Raw genomic sequence first — 13,449 nt, 5'->3', positions numbered from 1 at the left:
TTCTTGGTTATATAGATTGTTCTTCCTATTTTACTATATATCAGTTCATATTTTTTTTTTGCCTTTTGGAGGGCAATTGGGGTGAATTAACTTGCCCAAGGTTACATGGCTAGTGTTTGTGTGTGTGTGTGTGTGTGTGTGTGTTTGTGTGTTAAGTGTCTGAGGCCGGAACCAAACTCAGGTCCTCCTGACTCCATGGCTGGTACTCTACTCACTGCGTCACCTAGCCACCCCACATTTGTTATTTTTTACAGTGAAGTAATACATTCATATACTACAATTTGTTCAGCTATGTTGGAATCAGAGGGTATCAATTTAGTTTTCAGGTTTTTTTTTTTACTACAAACAAAATACAACCAAACACTGCTCCAAAAAATTTGAGTATCGATTGAGAACTTTTTCTAATTTAGAAATATATATCCATATGAACAGAAGTGAGATTTCTGGAATAAAGAGTATAAATAACTTTCTCTGACAATTCCATTTTTTCCTCAAAATTGTTGAATCAATCTGAAGCTCCACCAACATTAAATTTGTATGCCCAGCTTCTCACCTTCTCCTACCCACTCCAGTACTCACTATTATTATTTCTACATTGTATCTTTGCCAATTTGACAGGAATAAGGTGAAACATCAAAATTATATCAGTTTCCTCTTATTATTGTGATTTGAGTATTTTTGCTTCATGTGGTTGTAGATAGTTTGTATTTCTTCTCTGAAAACTATTTGTCTCTTTTGCTTTAATCACATGTATTGGGAAATGGCTCTTAGTCTTCTTATATATCTGTATTAATTTCCTTTATGTCTTCGATATCAGACTTTTACCAGTTTTACAGTTTCTTTCACCTTTGACAACTCTTCTTGTTTTAGCTGCATTGATCTCCTTCACATGGAAATGGCTTAGTAGATCACAGGAGCATCAATTTTGTGAAACTGAAATTTTCCATTGTATCTTTTAATCCTTGTTTGGTTAAGAATGTCCTCTTAGGGGCGGCCAGGTAGCACAGCGAGTAAGAGCACCGGCTCCAATGTCGGGACGACCTGGGATCAAATCCGGGCTCAGACACTCAGCACCCACCCAGAAACACCTGGCTGTGTAAACTTGAGCAAGTTACTTAACCCCGATTGCTTAAAAAAAAAAAGAATGTCCTCTTACCCATACTTATAAAAGGTTTGCCTCTTCCTTTTCTCTTTTAAAAAAAAATGATGTGACACCTCAGGTGCTCTTAGTACCAGGAGCTAAGTAAACTTGGTAAGAGCACATAGGGCAAAGAGTCATATGGAAAGACCAATTAGTAATCTGTTTTCTATTTGTTGTCCCAGTTTAATTTTCTCCCTTATCCTTGGTCTTCTAGGGATCTCAGGCCCCAACCAAGAGAAAAGAAGCTTCAGAAATAGGGAAATAAACTACAAAACGATGATAGAGACCAGAGAGAAGAAATTTGTTAGGAACTGCCTATATATTTTCCATTGGGGTCTAAATACATGTCAAATCAAACTTGTATTGTGAGAAGGAGGCTTTCTATTATACACAAACTCATTCAACTGTACACAGACTTACTGACGTGAATCTTATGGACTAGACACTAAGGTGAAATTTCTGCTGTCTTTAGAATTTGGCTGTACTGGAGAGGTTGTATAAAACAGTTCACTTTATTTTCATCAATGTTGAGCACTCTCTTGACTCTGGAGGAGGCTGAAAGTCTGCAGTCTAGTAAGTATGGGGATCCAAATTTCACAATTCACTTTCATTTTTCAAGGGGATGCCTGTAACTGTCAAGTAACCCTGAAATTCCACTCTGAAATGCAGTTGGAATTGTGTTCTTCTAACCACCAGTGGAAAGTGCCAAATTGCATCATTGTAGTACCTCTGTGTAAAGACCAGACACACTGATTTTCAGGTGAAATGTGCTGCTTAGACTTCAAGGGCTGGAGAGAGACTGAAACAGCAGCGTGGTTTGTCTCTTGCCTCAAAAACCATCAAAGTGATGAGATATTTTGCAGTTCTGCATACTCCTTTGGTAACTTGCTCCTGAGTTTAATGAGAAATAAGATTAGGATGTTTTTCCTCAAACCTAAAGCTGGCACAAGGCATTTGAGCACCTCTGGCAAGATGCTAAAATTATTTTTTTTTGGCTTTTTTTTTTTTGGAGGAGCCATTGGGGTTAAGTGATTAGCCCAAGGTCACACGGCTAGTAAATGTTAAGTGTCTGAGGCCAAATTTGAACTCAGGTCCTCCTGACTCCAAGGGCCGCTGTTCTACTCACTGCGCCACCTATCCACCTCTAGATGCTAAAATTATATCTCCTGTGAATTACTTTCCACTAATGACATTTATGTAGCACTTTCTATTCATTGCCTCATAGTAACATGACAATAGCCCTGTGAGAGAGGTACTACAGTTATTTTTATAACCACTTTAGGGATGAGGAAACAGAGGCTTAGGGAGGGTAAGTGATTTTCCCTGGGGTCAAAAAGGTAGATAGAGTCAGAGAAAAGATTCAAATGCAGGATTATCTGATTTCAGACTCAGATCCCTCTTCAAAACACCAGACTGGTTCTCATTAGCAGAAACATGCAAAGTTTTTTAAAGAGGGCTAAACTGGAGTGAGGTCTCAGGAAGAAGCCTAGGAATTATGTAGTCAATATACCTCTTCATATGCTACAAAATGGCTCTATTCAGCTCTTTGTGGGCAGAAAATAGGACATATTCTGAAATACTATTTGCCTTTAATCATATAACCGAGGCAGTTGCGAGGCCTCATCAATTAAATATGATATTCAAGGAGGTTCATTTGAGGTTACTAGGAGTAGCAAGTGTCAACTAATAGGCATCTTAGAGGCCTAGGAAACTTATCCTTTTGTAAAAAGGAATTTCTCTTCAAAATAATAATTTGCAATTTATGATGATTTGTAAGAGCTGGTAAGAAATAGGAGAATGCTTAAATTTCTATCAGAGAAGCAATTCTGATCGATGTTGTTGTTATGATACAGTCATATCCAACTCTGTGATCCCATGGGCTATACTGTCCATTGGAGTTTTCTTGACTGGTGTGGTTTGCTGCTTCTCCAATGGAATAAGGCAAACAGAGGTTAAATGACTTGCCCAGGGTCACACAACTATTAGCTATCTGAGGTCAAATTTGAACTCTGGTCTTCCTAACTCCAGGACCAGTGTTCTATCCACTGAGTCACCTAACTTTCCATGAGGGGGCTGAAAACCAGTACAATAAAGTTCATGTCATTGGTTAAAAGGTAGAACAGAGGTGGAAGAGGGAGAGAAAATAAAACCCAGGTAGGCTACTAATTCCAAAGAGAAGGGCAAGGGAATTGCCAAAAGGTATGCATGAGAAGTACATACACCCAGAGAGAAATCTGAGCCAATTTCTTAAACCTTGTCATTTCATTAGGTACTAAACCATGTGATTTCCAAAGATTAAACAACAATAATAACTCACATTAATAGAGTTCTTTAAGACTTACAAAGTATTTTCTGCATAACATTCTTGAGAGCTAGGCAGGAAAAGTCTCATTTTCCATATTTTATTGCTGTAGAAACTCCAAGACAGAGAAGTTTAAATGTTTTGTCCATAGCCACACAGCTCATAGACATCATAGCTAGGATTTGAATTCATTCTTCCTATGTCCAAGTCCAATAGTTTTCTCTCTAATGATCTGTCTCCCATGCTTTTGGGGGGAGCAATATTCCATATATATATATATATATATATATACCACCTAGTTACCCCATAAAACTATATATATAACAGTGATGTAAAACTCAGACAGAAATGGATCCCAGGAGGTGGCATACTAACTTGGAAAACTACAAAGTAACAATCTATATTGTATTACATTTTATTTCTTTTGTTAAACATTTTCCCATTATATTTTAATCTGGTTGGTTTGAGCCCACCCAAGAGTTTTCATGGCTGCTAGTTTTGACACCTTTGTATTACATAAACACATACATGTATACACACACGCATACACAGAAACAGACACATAGTTTTTCCTGGGTCTTAGTTCTTAAACTCTAAGTGACAGAGAGACTGCTGAAACTGGAAAATGGGCACTATATATAGTTTATTTGTACATATTTGTTTGCATGTTGTCTTCCCCAATAGAGTATGAGCTACTTGAGGGCAGGAACTGTCTCTTGCCTCTTTTTATGACCCTAGTGCTTAGCACAATGCATGCTTAATAAATGTTTACTGACTGACTAACTTTGCTCTAGCAGTCCCCATGGCTAGAATGTTCTCCTTTCTCACTTTGGCTTTTAGTTTCCCTTGTTTCCCTTCAGCAGCAGTCTCCTCAGTTTCCCTAACTGCTAGTGACTTCCTATGGCTAATTACCTTCCATATATATCTTGTATGTACATAGTTATTTTTATGTTGGTCTCTCCAATTTGAATGTGAGCTCTTTGTTTTTGCCTTTCTTTGTGTCCCTAGTACATAGCACAGTGCCTGGTACAGAGTAAGCTCTTAAAAGTTTGTTGACTTAGGAATCAAGATGGCAGAGTAGAAACAGTACCTCCACACGGCTCCAGCTCTCACCACCTCCAACCATGTAAAAGGGGACTCTGAACAAACATTGGAGCTACAGAACCCACAAAATGACACAGAGAAGCTAAGCTCCCACTGAGGACAGCCAGGCAGGGTGGCAGGAATCAGCCAGTGCAGTGCTTTGGGAGCCAAGACCAGCCCCATGACAAGATTTTAGCCCCAGGGCAGGCCTGACCAGCCACTGGCTGGAGGGACCTCAGATCACCAGCAGCTGTGGCTGTTTCTAGAATTATCAACACATAGATGCGAAAGACAAAGTGAGAGGTCAGTGCAGTGTGGACTTTGGGACCCAGTAGTTGGGAGTGTGTCAGCTTTTGCCCCCAATGCGAGAAGCCGCTGAGGGCTGTGGTGCAGCTGCCATGTCAGCTTCAGTTCCTGGCCTGCAGAAGGTAGGGGGACCAAGTAACCAGTCTGAGGGATAATCGCTCATGCTTTAACCTGCTTGGATCTGGATTGTGGTCTAGGGTAGAGGTCCTAGGGTGTGTGACCAGCTTGCCAGAGGATGTGGAGGCTTCAGAGAGGGCACCCAATTTAATACCTCCGGCAGCTGAGAACCCCAGCATTTGGTGCGAAGCTCCCCTGTCTGGTAGCAGAGTCCTACTGTGGATATAAGCCCAAAAATCAAGTAATTGAGTGGCAACATGACTAGGAAGCAAAGCTAACAGAACAATCCAATATTAGACTCCTATTCTGGGGACAAAAAGGATCAAAGCATGGAAGAGGAGGAAGACAGTGAAATTAGAACTACTGCACCAAAAGCTTTAAAGGAAAATACAAGCTGGTTACAGTCCATAAAGGACCTTAAGAAGCAGAGAAGAGAAGTGGAGGAAAATTGGGAAGAGAAATGAGAATGATGCAAGAAAATTACGAAATGAGAGTCAACAGCCTGACTGAGGAAAATAATACCGTGAAAAACAGACTGACTCAAATGGCAAAAGAGGCTCAAAAATGCAATGAGGAGAAGAATGCCTTAAAAAGCCAAATTTGCCAGATGGAAAAAGAATCTCAAAAGTTCATTGAGGAAAATCACTCCTTCAGAATTAGATTGGAGCAAATGGAAGCTAATGACTTTATGAGAAATCAAGATGCTGTTAAACAGATCCAAACAAATGAAAGAATAGAAGGCAATGTGAAATATCTCATGGAAAAAACCACTGACCTGGAAAATAGATCCAGGAGAGATAATTTAAAAATTATTGGACTACCTGAAAGCCATGACCAAAGAAAGAACCTACATATCATCCTCCAAGAAATTCTCAAGGAAAACTGCCCTGATGTTTTAGAACCAGAGGGCAAAATAGAGGTTGAAAGAATCCACTGATCACCTGCTGAAAAAGATCTCAAAAAGAAAACTCCTAGGAATATTATAGCCAGGTTCCCAAAATTCCCAGATTAAGGAGGGAATATTACAAGCAACCAGGAAGAAACAATTTGAATATTGTGGAAACACAATCAGGATAACCCAGGATCTGGCAGCTTCTACACTGAGGGATCGAAGGGCTTGGAATATAATATTCTGGAGGGCAAAGGAGCTGGGATTAAAACCAAGAGTCACCTACCCAGCAAAACTGAGTATCATGTTTCAGGGAAAATATGGTCATTTAGTGGAATAGAGGACTTTCAAGCATTCTTGCTGAAAAAAAAAAAACCAGAGTTGAATAGAAAATTGGACATTCAGATACAAGAAGCAAGAGAAGCATGAGAAGGTAAACAGGAAAAAGAAATCATAAGAAACTTATCAAAGTCACCCACCCAGCAAAACTGAGTATCATGTTTCAGGGGAAAATATAATCATTCAGTGGAATAGAGGACTTTCAAGCATTCTTTTTTCTTTTTTGCCTTTTGGAGGGCAATTGGGGTTAAGTAACTTGCCCAAGGTTACATGGCTAGTTTTTTTTGTGTGGGTGTTAAGTGTCTGAGGCTGGAACCAAACTGAGGCCAGAACACTGCACCACCTAGCCACCCCTACTCTCAAGCATTCTTGATGAAAAAACTACAGTTGAATAGAAAATTTGACATTCAGATACAAGAAGTAAGAGAAGCATGAGAAGGTAAACAGGAAAAAGAAATCATAAGAAACTTATCAAAGTTGAACTATTAACATTCCTACATGGAAAAAGGATAATTGTAACTAATGAATCTTTTCTCAGTATGAAAATAGTTGAATGGAATATAAATATATATTTCTATCTTGGAGTATACGTGTGTATGAATACATAAGTGAATGTGTGTATATATGTTCACAGGTATACATAGATAGAGGACATAGGACCAATTTAATAGGAAGGGATGATACTTAAAAGGTGAAATTAAGAGGTGAGAAAGGAATATAATGGGAGGAGATGGGGAGAGAAAGAATGGGGTAAACTATGTCATGTAGAAGAGGCAAGGAAAATGGTTACAATGGAGGGGAAGAATAGGAAGGCAAAAGAGAATGGGTCAACCTTATTCTCATTGAGTTTGGCTCAGGGAGGGAATGAAATACACACTAAATACAGTATCTCATCCTACAGGAGAGTAGGGGGGAAGGGAATAAGAGGGGGGTGATGGAATGGAGGACAGGCTGGTGGGGAGGGAAGTTGGAAGCACCCACTTTTGAAAAGGGACGGGATCAAACTAGAGAACAGAACAAGTGGGAGGTGTGATAGGAGGGAGGTAAATATAGTCAGTCTTTTACAATATATTTACTATGTTAATGCTTTGCATTAGCTACACATGTACAACCTCTACTGAACTGCTTATCTTCCCAGTAAGGGTGGGTGAAAAGGGAGGAAGGGAATGAATCTGGAATTCAAAGTTTTAAAATCAAATGTTTAAAATATATATACATACACTATTATTAATACTATTTTACATGTAATTGGGAAAGAAGATATACAGGCACTGGGGCATAGAGATCCACCATGCCCTACTTGAAAAGTCGAGGGGAGTATGGGAGAAGATATGGTAGAGAGCAGATTGGAAGAGGGGATATCCTGTGGGACTGCTATTTTGGGGCGGTGGGTAGGGGGAAAATGGGGAGAAAATTTGTAACTCAAAATTTGGTGGAAATTAATGATGTAAATCAGAAGTTAATAAAGCATTTGAAAAATGAAAAAAAGAAACATTCAAATTAAAATGGCTACATAGATTATTCTCCTTTCCATTTTTTTCTTAGAACAAAAAATGCTTAATAATAATGGGAAAATATTAGTGACATAGTTCACATTTAAATATTTAACAGCCTGTTTATTGTCATAAATTCAACTGAAAAAGACTCTTTACTTCTAAGACTTCTACTGTACATATTTTAATCCTTCAAAGCTGAAAATGCACTCTTCTTATTTTGAAAATTGAGTTGTATGTTCATATGTGAACAGAGACATAAATGTATTTATAAACAGTAAGTTTTCACATACCTATGTACATTTATCATCTTTGAAGACATTGACTTGCATATTGTTTTATACTATAAATCTTAATGAATATGAATAAATAAAACTGAAAAGATACTAGATTAAAAAAAAGATTGTTGACTTAAATGACTGACAGGTTGATGGAATGGAGAGAAGTAAGGTAAAACTGAATCCAGGCTATGGAGGGCTTAGTCGGTCAGGAAGAAGTTTCACATTGATACGTGTAAGTGGTTTTTAAAACAAGTTTTATTGATATGATTTGTTTTTACAGCACAAGCATTTTAACACATTACTCCCATTTCTTGAGAGGTCTTGTATAAGAAAGTAAAAGTTAAGTAAAAACTCCTAATACAATGATCTCATCTGAAAGTGCATGCAACATTTCACATTTGTGAATCAAGGAAAAACTAGTTGAGATAATAAATAAATTTAGCAAAGTTGCAGGATATAAAATAAACCCACATAAATCCTTGGCATTCCTATATATTTCTAACAAAGTCCAACAGCAAGAAATAGAAAGAGAAATTCCATTTAAAGTTACTGTAGACATTATGAAATATTTGGGAATCTACCTGCCAAAACAAACCCAGGAACTTTATGAACACAATTACAAAACACTTTTCACACAAATAAAGCCAGATCTAAAAAAACCTCAGCTGCTCATGCCTAGGTCAAGCTAATATAATAAAAATGACAATTTTAACCAAATTAACTTACCTATTTAGTGCCATACCAATCAATCTACCAAAAAATTATTTTATAGAACATATCACATTTGTAACACCCTCTACCTCTCCAGTTAAAAAAACAAATCTGTTTTATCTCCTTCCCACCCCCCTCCTCATTGGGAAAAAAGAACAACAAATTCCTTTGAAAAACAATTTTAAAAAATAAAATATAGCAAAATTTAAAAGGAAAAAAGAAAAAACAAGAAAAATGTGTGTAGTTAAGCTAAAAAAATTCTTTTGGTAGATGTATACAAACACACACATATGCACATGCATATGTATGTATATATGTTTCATTCTGGACTGTCTATAACTTCTCTGTAATGGATAGTATGTTTCATCATTAGTTTTTTTTTTTACAGTCATGTTGTTATTATACAAATTATTCTCCTGATACTGTTTGTTTCATTCTTTTTCAGGCAGTAAGAATAGTAGGTTCTAGAAGCAGGGATTCATGTGATGAAAACATTGTTTAGGAAGATTAATCTCACATGAATTAGTCTAGAGAGGAGTGGGGACAGTGGGGAGTAAGAGAGATCAGCAAGGAAGCTCTCAATTTCCTCCCTCCAAAGAATCTAGGTAATGTCAACAAAAGGGCTCAAAAAGCCAACTGAAAGATCTCTCAGGTCCAAGATTCACATACATATTGAAGATCTGATGTACCCACTACTTTGTCCATATTCTGTTCCACTTGGAGTTTGGTGACAGAAAAATTATTAGCAACTTAAAAATATTATTACTGAATTCAAGTGTTCCTGACTCCAGGCTCAATGTTCTATCCATTGCACCACCTACATGGCCAGGTATATATGTCTAAACACACACATATAGATGATAGATAGATAGATAGATAGATAGATAGATAGATAGATAGATAGATCTTCACAGCAACCCTGTGAAATATGTGCTATTATAACTCCATTTTATATTAAAGGAAATTGAGGCCAAGAGAAGTCAAATGACTTAGGGTACTACAGCAAGTGAATTCCTGAAGCAGGTTCAAATTCAAGTCTTCTTATTCCAGTCTAGTACTCTGTCCTCTACTAAGCCCCTTTGTTGGCCTGAACAAGTTTAAAATATAACTGGGAAACATTTAAAAAAATTAAATAAAACTACATTACAACATTTTTGGTTTTGTTGTTCAGTCATGTCTAGTTCTTTATAATTCTATCTGGAGTTCTCTTGGCAAAGATACTGAGGTGGTTTGACATTTCCTTCTCCAGATCATTTTACATATGAGGAAACTGAGGCAAACAGGGTTACATGACTTGCCTGGGGTCACACTGGTAGTAAGTGTCTGAGGCCAGATTTGAACCGAGGAAGATGAGTCTTCTTGACTCTAGGCCTGACACTCTATCCACTGTGCCACCTAGTTACCCCATAAAACAATATATGCAATGTTAATTTGTGGCTTTCTAAGTCAATATGCAACCTGCAGGGATCTGTTTCTATTTGAGTTTGACAGTGTGGCTCTACACCAAATCAGTTCTTGTTAAGTCAACAATGTAACTTGGTACAAAGGAAAAGCCCTGAAGTTAGACTCAAAATACCTGGGTTTGAAGCTTGACTCTATCCCTTAGTATCTGTGTGACTTTGGGCAAATTACTTTATGTCACTGGACCTCAGTTTCCTAATATCTAAAATTAGGTTAAACTGCTATTGCTGTTGTTGTTGCTTTAGACCTTCCAATGGTGTTTCACTCTTTGTGACCCCATTTGGGGTTTTCTTGGCAGAGATACTGGAGTGATTTGCCATTTCTTTCTCCAGGAAGTTGAATTAGTTGGTCTCTAAAGTCTCTTCCATCTCTGCATTCATGATCCTGTGATCTTGTGTATAGTGTGTCAACAACTGTATGCTTCTACATAACAGTTGCAAAACACTTACATTATGTCACCTGATCAACTAATTAACAAGCATTTATTAAGCAACTACTATATGCTATATAATATTCAAGACACCAGTAAAACAAAGACAAGAGTCAAACAATTCTGGCACCAACAACTACTAAAGAGGAGGCAAATTTCAGCAGTCCTGCAGAAGCTCAGAGAAGGTATCTGGCTTGAGTGCTATCTCCTTTCAAATATCTCTGGCCAAGGTTTAAGAGTCTTGAACTAGAAGGAAACCTAATTCCTTGATGCTTAAAGGGAAAGGTATCCCCTAGTTTAAACTCACCAATTTAGCTCCTTTCCACTAAATGCTCATTACACAAATGATACTCAAAAATAAAAATAGTCAGTAAGCCCATTTATTTAAGCAAAATGGCAAATAGAAAACAGAGAAGGTAACATTAGAATATACCAAAGAGGGGTGGCCAGGTAGCACAGTAAGTAAGAGCACCGGCCCCAAAGTCGGGATGACCTGGGATCGAATCTGGGATCAGATACTTACCACCACACCCAGAAATAACTGGCCGTGTAACCTTGAGCAAGTTACTTAACCCCAATTGCTTATATACCAAAGAAAACACAAAAATGAATAAGCATTTTAGCTGGGAACAGGATGAGATTTCAGCTCAGACTTGGAGAAAAAGAACAGCCTCACCAAGAAGAAGCATGTTCTAATAGTCTCCAGAATTTCAATCAAGTCCAGAAACATGAAATAGGGTCAGCTTTCCATGTGTATATGCCATTCCAAAGTCTTTTTCTCTAGAGTTGTTTTATTCATATATCTCTCCAAGGAGATTCACACCAAATCCATAAGTTTCTTATTTAAGACCCACAGCTTTGTGCTCAGCTTTCTACCAATCAATAAAATTTGGCATTGTACTACCCAAAAAAAAGGCATTGTACTAAGAAGTAGGGACACAAAAAGAAGCAAAAATCAATCCCTGCCCTCAAGGAGCTTACAATCTAATGGGGAAGACAATAAGCAAGCAAATTTACTTAAAGCAAACTATGCACAGGATAAATTGGAAACAAATAAAAGACAGAAGGCGCTAGAATTAAGACAGGATGGGAAAGGTTTCCTGTAGAAGATGGAATTTTAGTTGGGACTAAAAGGAAGCCAGTAGACAGAGTTGAGGAAAGAGAACATTTCAGGTTTGGGGGACAGTCAAAGAAATTGCTCAGAGTCAAGAGAGGTAGCATCTTGTTCAAGGAATAATAAGAAGGCCAGTATTGCTAGATCAAAGAATTTGTGGAGATCAATAAGGTATAAGAAGACTAGAAATGTTAAGAGGGGGACAAGACTATGAAGGGCTTTGAGTTACAAATAAGGCATTCTGTATTTAATCCTGGGAGTAACTGGAGTTTATTGAATAGAGTTGAGGGAGCTGAAAAGTGAAGGAATCAAAGGGATTAAAAAACAGCAAGTGATAGCAGGAAGTGAGTGAACCACATTGACTCCATCTTGTGACTCAATCCTGGATCTAGCTCAGTTCCCTTTCTATTCAATTATGGATCTAATTCAATTTCTCTCTTGTTGAGAAAACTTTATTGCATTGTTTGAACCTAACCTTGTATGACTGAGCAACTGGACCATCTCTCCCTGCTTCTTAGAGACCCTTAACTAAGAACTTAGGTTATGCTGACCAGGACCCAGTTGGATACAAAGATTGATGCAAGGAACTTTCTCACTTCAAGCAACCTATATGTTATATCTGAAAAATGGCTCCATATTGATCAATCAGTTATTGTTTCCATGTTCCTTTGATTGAATGCAGACAACTGCAGGGAGTAGGACACCTGTTTTTTTTTTTTTTTATTTCAGGGAACTGCACCTGTTCACTCTCCCCCTCCCAGCTCAGAAATCCCTAATCTTTCCTTCAATTAGAAATCAGATCACCTAATTTTGTATCCTGGCTAATTGTTTTCTTTTAATTGAGTAGTCTTTTAAAAATTGTAATGTATAAAAATTTGTTTCCCCCTATATTTGGGATTCCATGCCAAAGCTAAGGAGGTGTGGTGCTGATTTGTTATGCAACTGGCATTCAATGAGTAATAAAATGATATGCTCAGAAGTTCAATCCTCTGTTTCCTTAGTCCCCTCATCTTTCACTTGACAGAGTGACATATTTGAAACCTCACTTTAGGGAAATCAGTTTGGTGGCTAAATTGAAGATAGATTGGAGTGGGAATAGACTTAAAACAAGCAGACCCACCCACAGTATATTTCAATAGAGTATGTGTGCAGGGTTGAAGGCCTGAACTAGAGTGCTTACAGTGTCAAAGGAGAGAAGGGTATATAAGAGATGATGAAAAGATGAAATCAACAGCCCTTGTTAACAGATGGGATAGGAGTGCAGCCCAAGGGGAGAGTGAAGAGGTGAGATAGTGAGAAGATATGGATAACTCCTAGGTTAAAAGCTTGGGTGAGAGAGTAGAAGATGGTGTTATCCTTTGTAGTGATAGGGAAGGTAGGAGGGGGAGAGGATTTAGAAGAAAAGATCCCAACTTCCATTTTGGACATGCTTGGTTTAAGATGACTACTAGACATAGAGTTCAAAATATCTAAAAAGCAGCAAGAGACACGAGATTGGATGGGAAGTTGAGGTGGGATAGGTAGATTTCTGAATCATCATCATAGAGGTGACAATTAAATCTGTGGAAGCCTATGAGATCACCAAATGAAGTAGTGTAGAGGGAGAAGAGAGAAGAGAAGAGAAGAGAAGAGAAGAGAAGAGAAGAGAAGAGAAGAGAAGAGAAGAGAAGAGAAGAGAAGAGAAGAGAAGAGAAGAGAAGAGAAGGGAAAGGAAGGGAAGGGAAGGGAAGGGAAGGCAAGGGAGGAGAGGAGAGGAGAGGAGAGGAGAGGAGAGGAGAGGAG

The sequence above is a fragment of the Petaurus breviceps genome, unplaced genomic scaffold, assembly GCF_028583685.1.
Source record: "Petaurus breviceps papuanus isolate PSGF00001 unplaced genomic scaffold, PetGlider_PUasm1.0 37, whole genome shotgun sequence".
Classification (NCBI taxonomy): domain Eukaryota; kingdom Metazoa; phylum Chordata; class Mammalia; order Diprotodontia; family Petauridae; genus Petaurus; species Petaurus breviceps.
This window is presented reverse-complemented; position numbering follows the sequence as displayed.